The 14,008-nt window shown below is 39.7% G+C and overlaps 1 protein-coding gene across 1 annotated transcript in view; it reads left to right on the forward strand.

Moving 5' to 3' along the window:
* TAOK3 (TAO kinase 3) overlaps positions 1-14,008 on the forward strand; it is a 234,314-nt gene that overhangs the window by 83,685 nt on the left and 136,621 nt on the right. The window contains 1 exon segment of the mRNA XM_007490318.3: positions 10,676-10,786. The gene's annotated coding sequence lies outside the window, so the exon portion shown is untranslated.

A 14,008-nucleotide genomic window follows, 5' to 3' on the forward strand; every position in this document is an offset into this window, starting at 1 on the left:
AGACTGTAAAAGCTATTTATCTAACCCAACCTCCTCATTTTACAAATATATTCAGTCTTAAAAGCCATGTTTTAGGGACATTGAGAAGCTGGCTCACATCCAGAGATGAGTATCCTAGATGGTCAAACCCTGGAGACTATCACAAGAGTAAATAAACATTGGTTAGGCACTTATTATGGGCCAGGTACTGTGTAAAGCCCTAAGGATACAGATATGAGAAAGAAAAACAGTCTGACCTCAAGAAGCTTACAATCTATTGTGTGTCTCTAACCCCCAAAAAGAGGAATTTGTTCAAGGAAGTTAGCCTGAAGAAGACCAAAGTATGGGACATTCTAGCTGTAGGACTGCTGAAGTTGGAGCTGTATTTTTTTCCTTGCTTGGCTTCAGAGGATACCAAAAGAAGCAATGTCAATCAGTCAGTAAATGTTGATTAAGTGCCTACTTTGTGCCAGGCATCATGTTTAGTTCTGGGGATGCAAAAAAGAGGCAAAAGACAGTCCCTTCCCTCAAGGAGCTTACCAACTTATACAGGAGACAATATGCAAACAAATACATCTAAAACTGGCTGCCTACAGTTTAAATAGAAGATAAGTAACAGACAGGGAACACTAAAACTTAGAGGAGTTGGGGTAGGTTTACAGCAAAAGGTGGGATTTTTTTTAAGTTGGTATTTAACAGAAGCCAGGAAAGTCAACAGGAAGAATTAAGAAGGGAGAACGTTCCAAGCATGGAGGAATAGCCAGAGAAAAATGCCCAGATCCAAGAAATGGAACATCTTGACCTTGGAAGAGCCAAATTACAGAGGGGCTGGTTTTAACATGACATAAATGAAAGTCGTCCAATGGAGCTGTCCAAAAGTAGAATTGGCTACCTTAGCAGTTATGTCAGGTGGAGGCTGTATTTCCTTGATATATTACAAGGGGTTCTCAAACATGAATTGGACCAGAAGATCACAGTTTTCACCTTCAAGCTCTGAGATGATAGGAAACTTTCTTAGGGAGGAAAAACAACCTCACCAAAGGTTCCACACTAATGGACAGATCTGGGAATAGAAGTTAGAGTTCTGGACCTAGTCCCAACACAAGACCTCTTTCTACTGTACCAAAAGGCATCGATATATTATGTCAACAGACACATTCTCTGAATCTGTGAGTGTAAAATGCACATGAATATGTAACTTCTGAAATGTCCAGATGTATTTAGCAATTAAGATATAATTTAGTTCTTTTTTGATGCTACATTATTATGTAATTGTATTATTTTTCTTGAATTCCCAAAGTCAAGAGGCCCTTTCTTAGTACAGCAGAAAGAAAACTGGATTAGGAATCAGGAGTCCTAAATTTAAATGGAAGAGCCCTCCCTTTTACAATGTGTTTGGCCTTAGAAAAACCCCTTAAGCTTTCTCGGGCCTCAGTTTCCTGATCTACAAAATAAGGGAGTTGGACTCAATGGCCTCTTGGGTCCTTTCATTTCTAAACCTATGATGCTGAAATCTTTTTATTTCATTGGAATCAGGAGCAAATAAAATTAGGCTAAACGATACAACTCTATGGGTTTTCACATGTCTGGAAGTATTTTCAGTCATATTCTCTTTTGTATTTTTCTAAACCCTTTTCCTCTGCTGTCTTAAAATCAATACTTAGTATTGGTTCCATGGCAGAAAAGCAGTAAGGACTAGGTGTTTATGATTAAGTAACTTGTCCAGGGTCAAATAGCCAGGAAGTGTCTGAGGGCAGATTTGAACCCTAATAGCTGCCCTTGATCATATTCTCATCCCTTCTCATCTTGCACCAGATTCTTATTTCTGTGACTGTAGAGAAGTTATTTAATCTGTTTCTTAATACGTGAAACACGGATGATATTTATTATGATGATAATGATGATAATTTTTATCATATGGGGATATGATGAACATTTTAGTTTGACATTTATCTAGTCTTTGTTTAGGAGATGACCTTTGACATTTTTTCCAGCTTCTAACTTGAACTTCTATTGCCTTGAACATCAAATCCATCCCCCTGACTTCAGCATCCACCACCATGTCAGTTACTCTCAGAGCTCTATCTCTAGCCTGATCTTCTCTTTGAAGCTCTAGTCTGGCACTTATCACTGCCTGCCGTACATAATTGATGTTTCCCTGGTACCTGAAACTCAGTATGTTCACAACAAAACCCACCAGCATGGTTCAGTATAAGGAACTCAGGCTATGGAGGCAGGAGGCCCTGAGTTCAAATCCCACCACTGACATTCAGTACCTATATGACCTTGGGCAAGACAACACTCCCCAGACCTCGATTTCTTCTTCTATGAAATGAAAGAGATTACACTCATGTATACCTACCACAAAGGATTGCTGTAAAGATCAAATGAAATAATGTATGTAAAGGACTTTAAAAAGCTTGAAGTGATAGAGAGCTAGTGTGTTCTTAGTACTTTAAGGAGAGCACTTGACATATGCTATCTAATTGGGTCATAATAATAGCCAGCATTTATAGACCACTTTGAAATACTTTATAATATTATCTCATTTGATCCTCACAACAGCTTGGGGAGGTTGGTGTGATGATTATGCCCATATAAAGAGGGAGAAACTGAAGCACAGAAACCAATTGACTTGCCCAGGATCACACAGCTAGTAAGTGAATGAGGTGATGCTTGAAATCTTGTCTTCCTGATTCCCTGCTAGGTGGCACAGTGAATAGAGCCCTGGGTTTGGAACCAGGTAGATTCATCTTCCTGAATTCAAACCCAGCCTCAGACACTTACTAGCTGTGTGACCCTGGCTGAGTCATTTAACCCTGTTTGCCTCAGTTTCCTCATCTGTAAAATGAGCTGGAGAAGGCAATGACAAACCACTCTCATATTTTTGCCAAGAAAACCCCAAATGGGCTCGTCAACAGTCAGGTGTGACTGAAACAACAAGACAACAAATCCCCAACTCCCAAGTCCCCACAGCCTCTACTGTACCATCCGATTAATTGTCCTATGTAAATTATTATTAAATTGTAGACACCTTGGTAATAGGGACTATGTCTTATCCATGATCTTATATAGTTCAGTGCCTTGCACTGAACTATATAAACTATATAAACTATATAAATAAAATAACCATTCCACAAATTCCTTTCCCTTCTCCAACTCTTCCTCCTCAGCTTCCAAGATAATATTCCTAAAGTACACAACTGAATGTGTCACCTCTCTTCTCGAAAATCTTCCTTGGCACTACAATAAAATACAAGCTCTGCAGTCTGACCTTTAAGGACCTCAAAAATCAATAAATCAATGAGCATTTACTAAGTGTCTTCTGTGTGGCACTAGGGGATCCAAAGGGAAATGCCAAGCCTAAATTCAAGGAGCTCCCTTTCCATCAGGAGAGATAATATGGACATATAAAGCTATGTTCAAAGCAGTTACTTGGAGAAAAAGATACATGCAGAAGGTCACATCTGAACTGAGGCATGAAGAAAACTGGATTCTAAGTGAGATGCTTTCCAGGTGTGGGCAAATGGACTATATACACAGTGTCTTGAAGGGAACGATGTAGAAAAAGACAGGAAAGGTAGTCTAGAACCTGGTTGTAAAGCACCTTAAATGCTTTACAACAGAAAAATTTCTATTTAATCCTCAAAGAAATAGGGTAGTCATTGGAGTTTATGGTGGGTGAAAAGGGAAGGTGTTGACATGTAGAGGGTTGATTGATGTAGGGAGAGACTTTAGCAGGGAGAGCATCAAAAGGCTGTTGCAGAAGTAGACAAAAGGTCTACATTAGGGTAATGACTGTACAAATGGAGAGAAGGGGTCAGATATAAAAGATGGCGTGTGTGTAGAAATGACGAGATTTGGCTCCGTGGAGTAAAGAATTGAGAATGACACTGATGTTGAGAGCCTAGGTGATGCCCTCCACAGAAACAAGGAAGTTTTCAAAAGGATTGGGTTTGGCAGAAAACATATTGAGTTCTGTTTTGGACATGTTGGGTTTGAGAATATACACTCGACAATTGGTCACATGAGACTGGAGCTCAGGAGAAAGCCCAGCCCTGGATGGAGAGATGTCAGAACCGTATTGTATTAGAAATCAGCAAATCCATGGGGGCTGATGAGGTCAAATATGAGAATATAAAACTGGACATTCTGCCTCCTGCCTCCACATGCAATCAGATAGATGGCCAACGTCCATGCCAGAAACTCCCTCCCTTCTCAGAATCCCTTTGTTGTTGAGTCATTTGAATCATGTCTGACTCTTCATGACCTCATTTGGGGTTTTGTTGGCAAAGATACTGGAATGGTTTGCCATTTCCTTCTCTGGCGTATTTTGTAAATGAGGAAACAGAGGCACACAAGATTAAGTGATTTACCCAGAGGTAAGTATCTGAGGCCAGATTTTTGAACTCAGGAAAATGTCCAGCACTCTAGCCACGGAACCACCTAGCACCCGAGCTGCATCTTAAAGGAAGAAGGAAATTCTTCTACAAGGCAGCGGCACATTCCTAGCTTGGGGAGTGACCACTTCAAAGGTGCAATGATGGGAAATGGAGTGTTGTGAGTAGGGACCCCAGAGTAGAGGAGGGAGAATAATGTTCATTTGAGGCTGGAAAGATAGACTGGGGTTAGGTTCAGGGCTTGCCATGAGCACTTAAGAGGAGTTAATGTTCTCTTTAAGAGGACGACCTTTCTTGCCTTAAGAGTGAATCATCATTGTGGATTTTCAACCAGTCAAGCTTTTTTGACCTCTCTAAGAAACTGGATGTCTAACAAAACCACCGTAGGAGAGAGAGAGCCTTCAAAGGCTTGTTGAGTTCTTCAGAATCATTCACAGTTTATGCAAAGGCTTCCTGCAATATCTTTTCTCAAGTCCAAATCTGAGGATGTGAGGATGGCAGAGGGAAGCGTAGCTGCCAATTCACTGCAGACTGCTGGGCAGGGCAGTTTATTTTCTCCAGAAGCTCTGATAGCTACAAGTGGTGAGCCCCGTTTCAAAGCATCAGAGGAAGCAAGGATGCCAAGCGCTTGGCTTAATAGGACCAAAGGACTCTTCCCTCCCTCACCAGTCCAAAGATCATTATTTAAAGGAGGAAGAAAATGGCTTTGCATTGATCCCAGTGAGGCAGTTTTTAACTTGCGTTGGGTCAGTTTCTTACCTTGATTCTCTTTGGGTCAAGACCCAGTGAGTGGATTCTAGATCACTTCTTCACATCATTTCACATAGGTTGACCCAGACATAATACTCTTGGGTTATAATTCCTATGACAGAAGGAAAGTCTCTTGCTCCATCAATATTCTTTGCATGTAGAAATAGTGATCATAATTGGACATTAATAATCAACTCCAGTCTCTGGGTTACTCTCAAAGTGAAATATAATACCACAAAAGTGATTTTCTTACCTTGAAAAAAAAGAGCCACCTAGAGACTAGCAGAAGGAAGACAGAACCTCCAAAGCTGTTTTCTCTTCTATTCAAAATTCACACTTGGAACGAACTCAACAACCATTTATTAAGTCATCACAATTATTTTATTTTTTTGTTTATTTGTTTTAGATATTTTACTTTGGTGCAATACTGTCAATCACACACTGTATTCAGAATCACCAGTGACATTCCACTCTTGCCGGTCACTAAAGATGATTTTTCTGGGAGTTTGAGAGTTAGCAATTGTTTCAAGAAATAAAAGAATTAAGTAACTGACCTAGAGACGGGAGGTCCTAGGTTCAAATTTGACCTCAGACACTTCCCAGTTGTGTGACCCTGGGCAAGTCACTTGACCCCCATTGCCTAGCCCTTACCACTCTTCTGCCAAACAGTATTGACTCCAAGATGGAAGGTAAGGGTTTAAAAAAAAAAAGAATTAAGTAACTGAATAATATTTAATAATTATGATAAATCATTTATGGTTGTGTTATTATATACTATACAGTTATAATAATATTTAATAATATTGTGATATATAATACCATGGTCATCAAATTAATATTGAATAATTATAAATAATATTATAGAATTATATTCTATACAATTATAACAATATCTAATAACATCAATTATATTATGATTAACAATAGTATGGTTATATAATATTTAAAAATTTTCTTGACGTTATTGCCATGCTCAGACTCATTGAAAAATCACTATCAATGCCCTACCTAAGCAGAAAGAGCTCAGTGTTCCTGGTGTATCACAGCACAGTATATGACTAACAGTATTACACCCAAATGAAGTATTTTAAAAAGAACCCCCCCAAAAAATAATGATTATTTTTGTTAAATATTGTTATTATTTGATTATTCCTATAATTTTAGTTATTTAATTTAGAAATGTTTCATTTAATCATTTTAAAATTTAAGTATTTTACATTTAATTTTATAAAATACAATTTAAATATTTAATAATCATAAACTAATTAAATAATAAGAATTAAATGCTATAGAAAGTAAGGCAACCATGGCAGAGCAGAGAGAACTGCTCTTAAACTCAAGAAAAAATGGGTTTCCTCATTCCTCTCAGACCCATATCAACTGTATAACCCTGGACAAATCAGCCTCTCCGTGTCCCAGGTTCAGCTCTTTAAGTATGCAAAGCCAGCATCTATATATTGGCAGGGGCAGCTTCCTTACTCGGAGATCCTTATGCCTATGAAATCACTGGTTTCATCCCGAGAGTGGCATGGAACACTGTGCTAAATGCTGGGGAACTTCCAAAATGTCAGTGAGACCCAGATCCAGCCTTCCAGGAGGAAGACATCCTAGAACATATCCATCAATTAAGACTGGAGGATCAGGAGGGAAAGATTATGACTGCGTGGGGCAGGAGGGACTTGAGGTCAAAGAAAGCTTCATGGACCAGTGGATATTTCCATTGAGTTAGTTTTTTTAAACCCTTACCCTCTGCCTTGGAATCAATCCTGTGTATTGGTTCCAAGGCAGAGGAGTGGTAAGGGCTAGGCAATGGGGGTCAAGTGACTTGCCTAGGGTCACACAGCTGGGAAGTGTCTGAGGCCAGATTTGAACTCAGGACCTCCCCTCTCTAAGCCTGGCTCTCAATCCACTGAGCCACCCAGCTGTCCCCAAGAAGATAAGTCTTCCTGCTTCAAGAGTAGCACTCTATCCACTGTATCACCTAGCTGTCCTCCGTTGAGTTTTAAGATGAGCTTCTAGACATATGAAACAAAGTGGCAGAAGACTTGAAGGCAAGGGAACACAGCAGCTGTTGGAAACGTTTTTTATTCTTTTTCTAACTTTGATTTTGGGACTTGACCCAAAGATTCCACTTTGATTTCTGTAATAGTCTTAATAGTGAGGCAAAATAGGAAAGTAGACATACCCCTGACTCTACAACTAGAGGACCTGGGTTCAGATCTCACCTCTGTTGTTGTTACTATATAAGTACCCTTTTTAGCCAAATCACTTCCCCTACTTGAGCCTGTTTCCTCATCTGCAAAAAGAACCTGTTGATGGGCAGCGAGGCAGGACAGTGGAAGAACACCAAGCCTAGAGACAGGAGGTCCTAGATTAAAATCTGCCCTCCTACACATCCTAGTTGTATGACCCTAGGTAAGTCACTTAACTCCATATGTCTAGGCCTTACCTCTCTTCTGTGGTAGAATCAATAGTAGCATCAATTCTAAGACAGAAGGTAAAAGTGTTTGGGTTTGTTTTTTTAATGAAGCAGTTGGACTACCTCTGAGATCTCTTCCAGTGCCAAATCTGTGATTCTATGATCCTTTGAGAAATGCATTGGACTTGGAAATCCATATACCAGTTGGGCAATTTATTTCACCTTTTCTCATGTAATTTCCCCTCTCTGTAAAGGAGAGATAACAGTGCACGTCTTTCTGCTTCCCAAGTGTATCAGAGATTCACAGAATCTTGATGGCTGCAAAGTGATGCCACAAATAGAGCACCAGGTCTGGAGTCAGAAAGAACTGAATTCAAAGATGATGAGCTGTGGGATCCTGAACAAGTCACTCACCCCACTTTGCCTCAGTTTCCTCATATATAAAATGGTCTGGAGAAGGCAATGGCAAACCACTCTAATATCCTTGCCAAGAAAACCACAAATGGGATCATAAAGGGTCTGATGCATCTAAAACAACTGAAAAACAATATGGAACCTTAGTGTTTGGAGGGAGCCAGAAATGACCCAATGTGACTCTTGCCTCAAGCATAAATAAGCCCTTTTCACTGTAGCCTTAGAAAGCAGCTCACTAAGTGCCCTCTTGAAGAGCACCTCCCCTCCTGCCCACCGTCCACTGATCCATTGCCAGCCAATTTTATTTTAGGACACCTTTAAGCCAAACATTAGCTTTCCCTGTAGCTTCACCCACTAATCTGGTTCAGCCCTCTAAAACTAAGCAGAATAAGGCTAATCCCTCTTTTGCGTGACTCAGTTTAGCTTATCAAACTTGAAAGGTTTCCCGATTTCATCCATGGTGGACACTTTCTCCAACAACACAGATCACAACCCCTTTGTGCCTTGAGCAGACCATCTTCTTATGTTGCTGTGGGCCAAAATAACTTATCACCTGGTGTCCAACTTGGTCTGTAGAGAGGTGCGGGCTTCCAACTTTTAAGTGCTTTTTTTCCTTGGTATTCAATAGGTATACCTTTGGGGGAAAAAATAATTTAGTTAATTAGTGTTGCTGGAAGACTGGTGTTTCTTAATGTCGTAAGGTAAAGAGAATGGTTTCGGATGCTACATCCTTGGCAAAATCTCTTCCTCGGGTCCAAATAAGCCACTCAGTTGAATGATGGATAAAAAGATCTGGAATACTCCATTCTTGACACCCTCCTATTTTCTTGGTGGGCTTACGTGGTGTGAAGGAGGGAGGAAATCATTTTTGTGCACCTTGTTTTGCTTTGAAATAAATTCTTCAGATGTTGTCTTTTTAAAGATAAAAATTGTGAGTCCATAAGTATGGCGCCAGGGGCATGAGAGAAGGGTTGGTGGAAAGTTAAAATTGATTATTTTAATTCCTTCATGGTGGGAATTGGAGAGAGGATGTTTCTTAGAAATGTAGAGAACCAAAAAGACATCAGTCAAATACACATGGGCCTTAAACATATTGCAGAAAAACAGGAGGCTAAAGTGGTTTGAGATTTTTAAGGTTTAATGTATTTCCTTTCGGACCACTTAAACTGGAGTAGCTGTGCTATGTAAGAACAGAAAGAAATGGAATGTTTTTTAAGAAAGCCATGTTTCGAGTAAGCATTTGGAGAAAAGATAAATACAAGGACTTTCGCTCCTACTGTGAGTAAACTATTTTCTAGGAATGAACCACTCATGCATTTGAAGTTAATCAAGGTCCTAAGATTCTAGTTAATAACTTATTTAAAACTGCATTGTTAGAGGTTTAGCAGTCCTTGATTCATTTAACGTAACAACCAGTGTGTTTCATTTGAGACATAATATACTGAAGAGCCGGGTTCATGGGGTGAAATTTAAATTTTCCAAAAGGAAATACTTTAACTTTAACCATTGTTGATTTCTGTTAAGTCCAACTAAAATTCCATCTTTTAAAGGAAGTTTTCCCAAACCTTCTTACTTCTGGTGCCTTCTCTCTCTTCAATATTTTCTATTTATCTTCTCTATAGCTTGTTGTGTATGTTGTCTCTCTCATTAGATTAGAAGTTCCTTGAGGACAGGGGCTCTGTTGCTTCTTTTAGTAGCACAATGCCTGGCATATTTGTTGTTGTTCATTCCTTTGATATTCGTGTCTGACTCTTCATCATCCCATTTGAGGTTTTCTTGGCAAAGATACTGGAATGGTTTGCCATTTCCTTTTCCAGATCATTTTACAGATGAAGAAACTGAGGCAAACATGGTTAAGTGACTTGCCCTGGGTCGCACAATCAGGGTCTGAGGCTAGGTATGAACTAAAGATGTCTTCCTGACTTTAGACCCAGAACTTTCCACTGTGCCTAGCTTCTCAATATAATAAGTACTTAGTAAATGTTGATTAATATGCATTTTATGCCATTTGTTCCATACTCATCACCTATAAGGTTAGCCCTGCAGGTATCATTATTCCCATTTTACAGAATGGGAACCTGAGGCTCAGAGAGAGAAATTTTTAATTTTTCTTTTCTAATTTCACACAACTAATAAATATCAGAAGTTTTCCAGCTTCCTTTTCACAATTCTGCCTCTTTACTAAAATCGATTGCCTGAGTTTGGTGCTTAGAGATCATGGGTCTTAAGTTTGAAAAGTTTTACCTGTCTGTTAAATTGAGTATATTTTGCAGCCATAGTTTCAAAGTTGTAATGGTTTCAAAGGAGACAAAACAGATTCTGGAATTAAAACACTAATTGATCCAATTCTCTCCCTTTTCTCTCCCAACTAAAAATTTCATTTTTGTTTGTGGATGAAGCAGGGAGAGGAGTCAAGAAAGAAAAACTAAAATGAGATATTTTCTTTTCTAAACCATCTTCCATCTACTATCCTTGTGACTTTATTCAAACATTCCCCATGGCTGGAATACACTCTCTCCCTTCTTCTACCATACAGAATCCCTTGTTTCCTTTAAGGCTCTACTCAAGCGTCCCAGGTACCTCATGGCTGCATCCCACTCACCATTAGTGGGAACTACAAACAATAGGCAAAGATGAAATCTGAACTCTATAGTGTTACTTTTGTAAACTCCTTAATCATTAACATCTCCAATTTTTCTTTCTCTTCTTCTAGGTATACTGAACAAAGAGAGCTGGGGCCATTACAGAAGGAAAAGAAAAAATGACCTATTTATGATGAAATGAGTCCAAGCAAGAGAGTATACTTTACGCCACAGAGAAAAAGGTATGATCCAAAGTGTACAACTTTTCATATTAGTTTATTTATGGTTTTATTTGGAGGGGTTCATTTTATGTGAAGCTGTTCTTACAACAATGACCAATATGGAACCCAGATCAAATTGCTTGCCATCTCTGGGATGGGGGAAGAAGGGGAGGTAAGGAGACAATTCGGATCTTATATTTTGGAAAACATATGTGGAAAAATATTACACGTAATTGGGAAAATAAAATATCTTTGAATTAAAAAAAAAAGAGTATCATGGTTCCCTTGCTCAAACTGAGCAATTAGCAAGGGTTCTTGAAGCTTCTGTTGGGCAGATGGGTCATGATTGTTGGCCACAAACTCTATACAACCTAAAGTTATCATCTCTGGTTTCTTATAGACATCTATGAGACTGAGATGAAGTATAATTAGGGTGTATGTTTCTGATTAGTCTAATCTGGCTGCCGCTGTCATGTTTCAGCACAACCCCTTCTCCTCTCTTATTTAGACTGTGGCATCAGAGTTTGGCTTTTAATTTCAGGTTAAAGCTAAAAAGCCCAGCAAGTTCAAAATAGAGTTTGCTATTGGAGGAAGTGGGCAGCCTGGGGCTTTTGCTTTCTTTAGGGGAAACTATTGGAAATTCTTTTCCTAGGGATTTGAAGAATGTGACATGGGATGCATTTTACCCAAGGAAACATAAATGTCTATAACCAGCCCCCCCCCTTTTTTTTAATGCTGTTTGGTTGAGTTTGGTTGGGTTTTTTTTGGTCTGTCACGATCAAACTCAAAAGCACTCAAATTGTTTTTGTGCTTCCTTTTTGCAATGTCATCCCCATGTGATAAGATGACGCTACTGTTCAGCCATTAGGCTTTTATGTGTTCTTATAGTGATGTTGATTTTGTGGATGTGTTTGCTAACACCGGCTGATATGACCAATGTGGACATTTGGTTCATCTTGACGATAAATGTTTGTAACCAGGGGTTTGTTTTTCTTTCTTTAAAGAAAGGGAGAGGAACGTGAGCAACAGATGATAGATTTTTGGTGATTGAAAAAGATAAGGATTTTTTTTTAATGACAACTAGGCTGAAGTAGACATGCTTGTTATGACCGTGAAAAGTAGACACGTAGAATGGGAAGAGATGTCTTAGCGCAAGAAACACTTGGTTTCAAGTTCTTCCTCTGACAAGTACTGGCTATGTGACTCTCCTTTAACCTCCCCATGCTCTAGGCAACTCTCTAAGAAAGGTGTTCTTGTCCTGGAGTCCATGAGCTTCTCCTTTTAATATTTTGATAACTACACGGCAATAGAATTGCTTTCCTTTGTCATTCTCTGCATTCTCAGGAGAGGGGTCCATCGACCCCATCAGATTGCCAGAGAAGTCCATGATCCAACCAAGTATAAACTTCAGAGAAGAAACTGAACTGTGTTGGTCAAAAGGCGTTTTCTCTGCTGAGACTGTCTATACCAGTCTCTGTTTAGGTCAGCCTACCCGCTATCTGTGATCACGAAACCTGACTGTTTATGGAATTGATTAACGAGCTTCGTCAACTCAGTGCTCTAAACAACTGTGCCAGCCTAAAGTACTCCAGAGAGCTACCAGAGAAATGGCTGCTGTCCCAGATGGTCCAGCCTAGCTGTTTGTGCTCCTCCCCCTCAGATATTCCTAGGAGCTTATGGGCTGTCTTGTCCCTTGCCCCTTATTAGCTACACTGATACTATCCTTCTCTGTGTTCATATCAGTCATTCATTCAGTGAACAAGCATTGATTAAGAATCTCTTCTGTGGGAGAAATCAGTGGCTAGAGAGCCAGGCCTAGAGAGGGGAGGTCCTGGGTTCAAACTTGGCCTCAGACACTTCCTAGCTGTGTTAACTCCAGTTGCCCATCCCTTACCACTCTTGTGCCTTAGCACTAATACTTAGTATCAATTCTAAGACAGAAGGTAAGGGGTTTACAAAAAAAAAATCTACTCTGCTCCAGGCACTGTGCTAAGGGATGGAGCTAAAAAGAAACTCAGAAATGGGATGCCTGCCCTCAAGGATCTCACATTCCAGTGGGGGAGACTATGTACAAATACAAATTTTCATCCAAGATATGTATGGTACAAATGGAAGAGAATCTCAGAGGCAAAGCACTAGCTGGTGAAAGGATGAAAGAGAATCAAGAAAGGCTTCCTGCAGGAGGCAGAATCTAAGTTGAGTCTTAAAGGAAAGCAGGAATGCCAAGAGGCAGATGGAAGAGAGCATCTCAGACCCAAACTTCCAGCTGAGGTGCAAAGGCACAGAATTGGGGGATAGTGTCCTGTGTGTGGAAGAGCAAGCAGCCCAGGATAGATGAATCAGAGAATATGGCGAGGGAAAATAAGTGATAAGAAGGGACCAGGTTGTGAAAGGCTTTAACATCAAACATGAGAATCAAACTTAGAAGTAATAGGAAGCTCCTGGAATTTGAATATGGGTATGCTGATGGGAACAGACCTGTATTTTAGGAAAATTACTGGCAAGGGAATGGAAGGGAGAGATCGTTGTCTCTCCAACACCTAGCACAGAGCCTAGAACAATGTAAGCATTTAATAACTATTTCCTGAATTGAGAAGAAGACGAAAGAGATGAGCCATCCTCTATATTTAGGGTTTCTTCATCCAACAAATATCAAACACTGCCATCTGTAGAGCAATAGCTTAGGCCCAAAATATGTAATTTTATCTGATAAAATTTAGATAGGACATAGTCCTTGCTGTCATGGAGCTTATGGTTTAGTAGGAGAATGGGACAGGCACAAAGACAACTAAAATAGACATTTTTGTAGTGAATACTTCACAAAATTCCCCCCAAAAAAGTGCTTTGAGAAACCTAAGGAAGGTCATTACCAACTGGGTGCCCAGGGAAGACGTCAATGTACAAAGTGAGACTCCATCAATTATCTCACCTGACTTCAATGTAATTTCCTTTCTTGGGTAAGAACACTTCTCAGATGAATCGGTCAATCAGAACGGAGTGTGAACAGGGCCTATACACCTTCTTGAATTAATCAAAGTTATTGTTTGTTCTACCCTACCAAATTTGTACAAAAAGGAAGAGCTGTCTCAGAACCAGTTAGAAATTCTGAGCATCTAAAAGCAGAGTGGAAGGAGATGGGCGGAAGGGCAATTAGAGAAAGGAAAAGAGGAGGTAGGCCTGGGCTCTGGCAGAGAAGAGAGATATTGAGAAGGGTTATTGACTATAGCTATCTAGTAAGAGAAA

The sequence above is a fragment of the Monodelphis domestica genome, chromosome 3 (genome assembly GCF_027887165.1).
Source record: "Monodelphis domestica isolate mMonDom1 chromosome 3, mMonDom1.pri, whole genome shotgun sequence".
Taxonomy (NCBI): Eukaryota; Metazoa; Chordata; class Mammalia; order Didelphimorphia; family Didelphidae; genus Monodelphis; species Monodelphis domestica.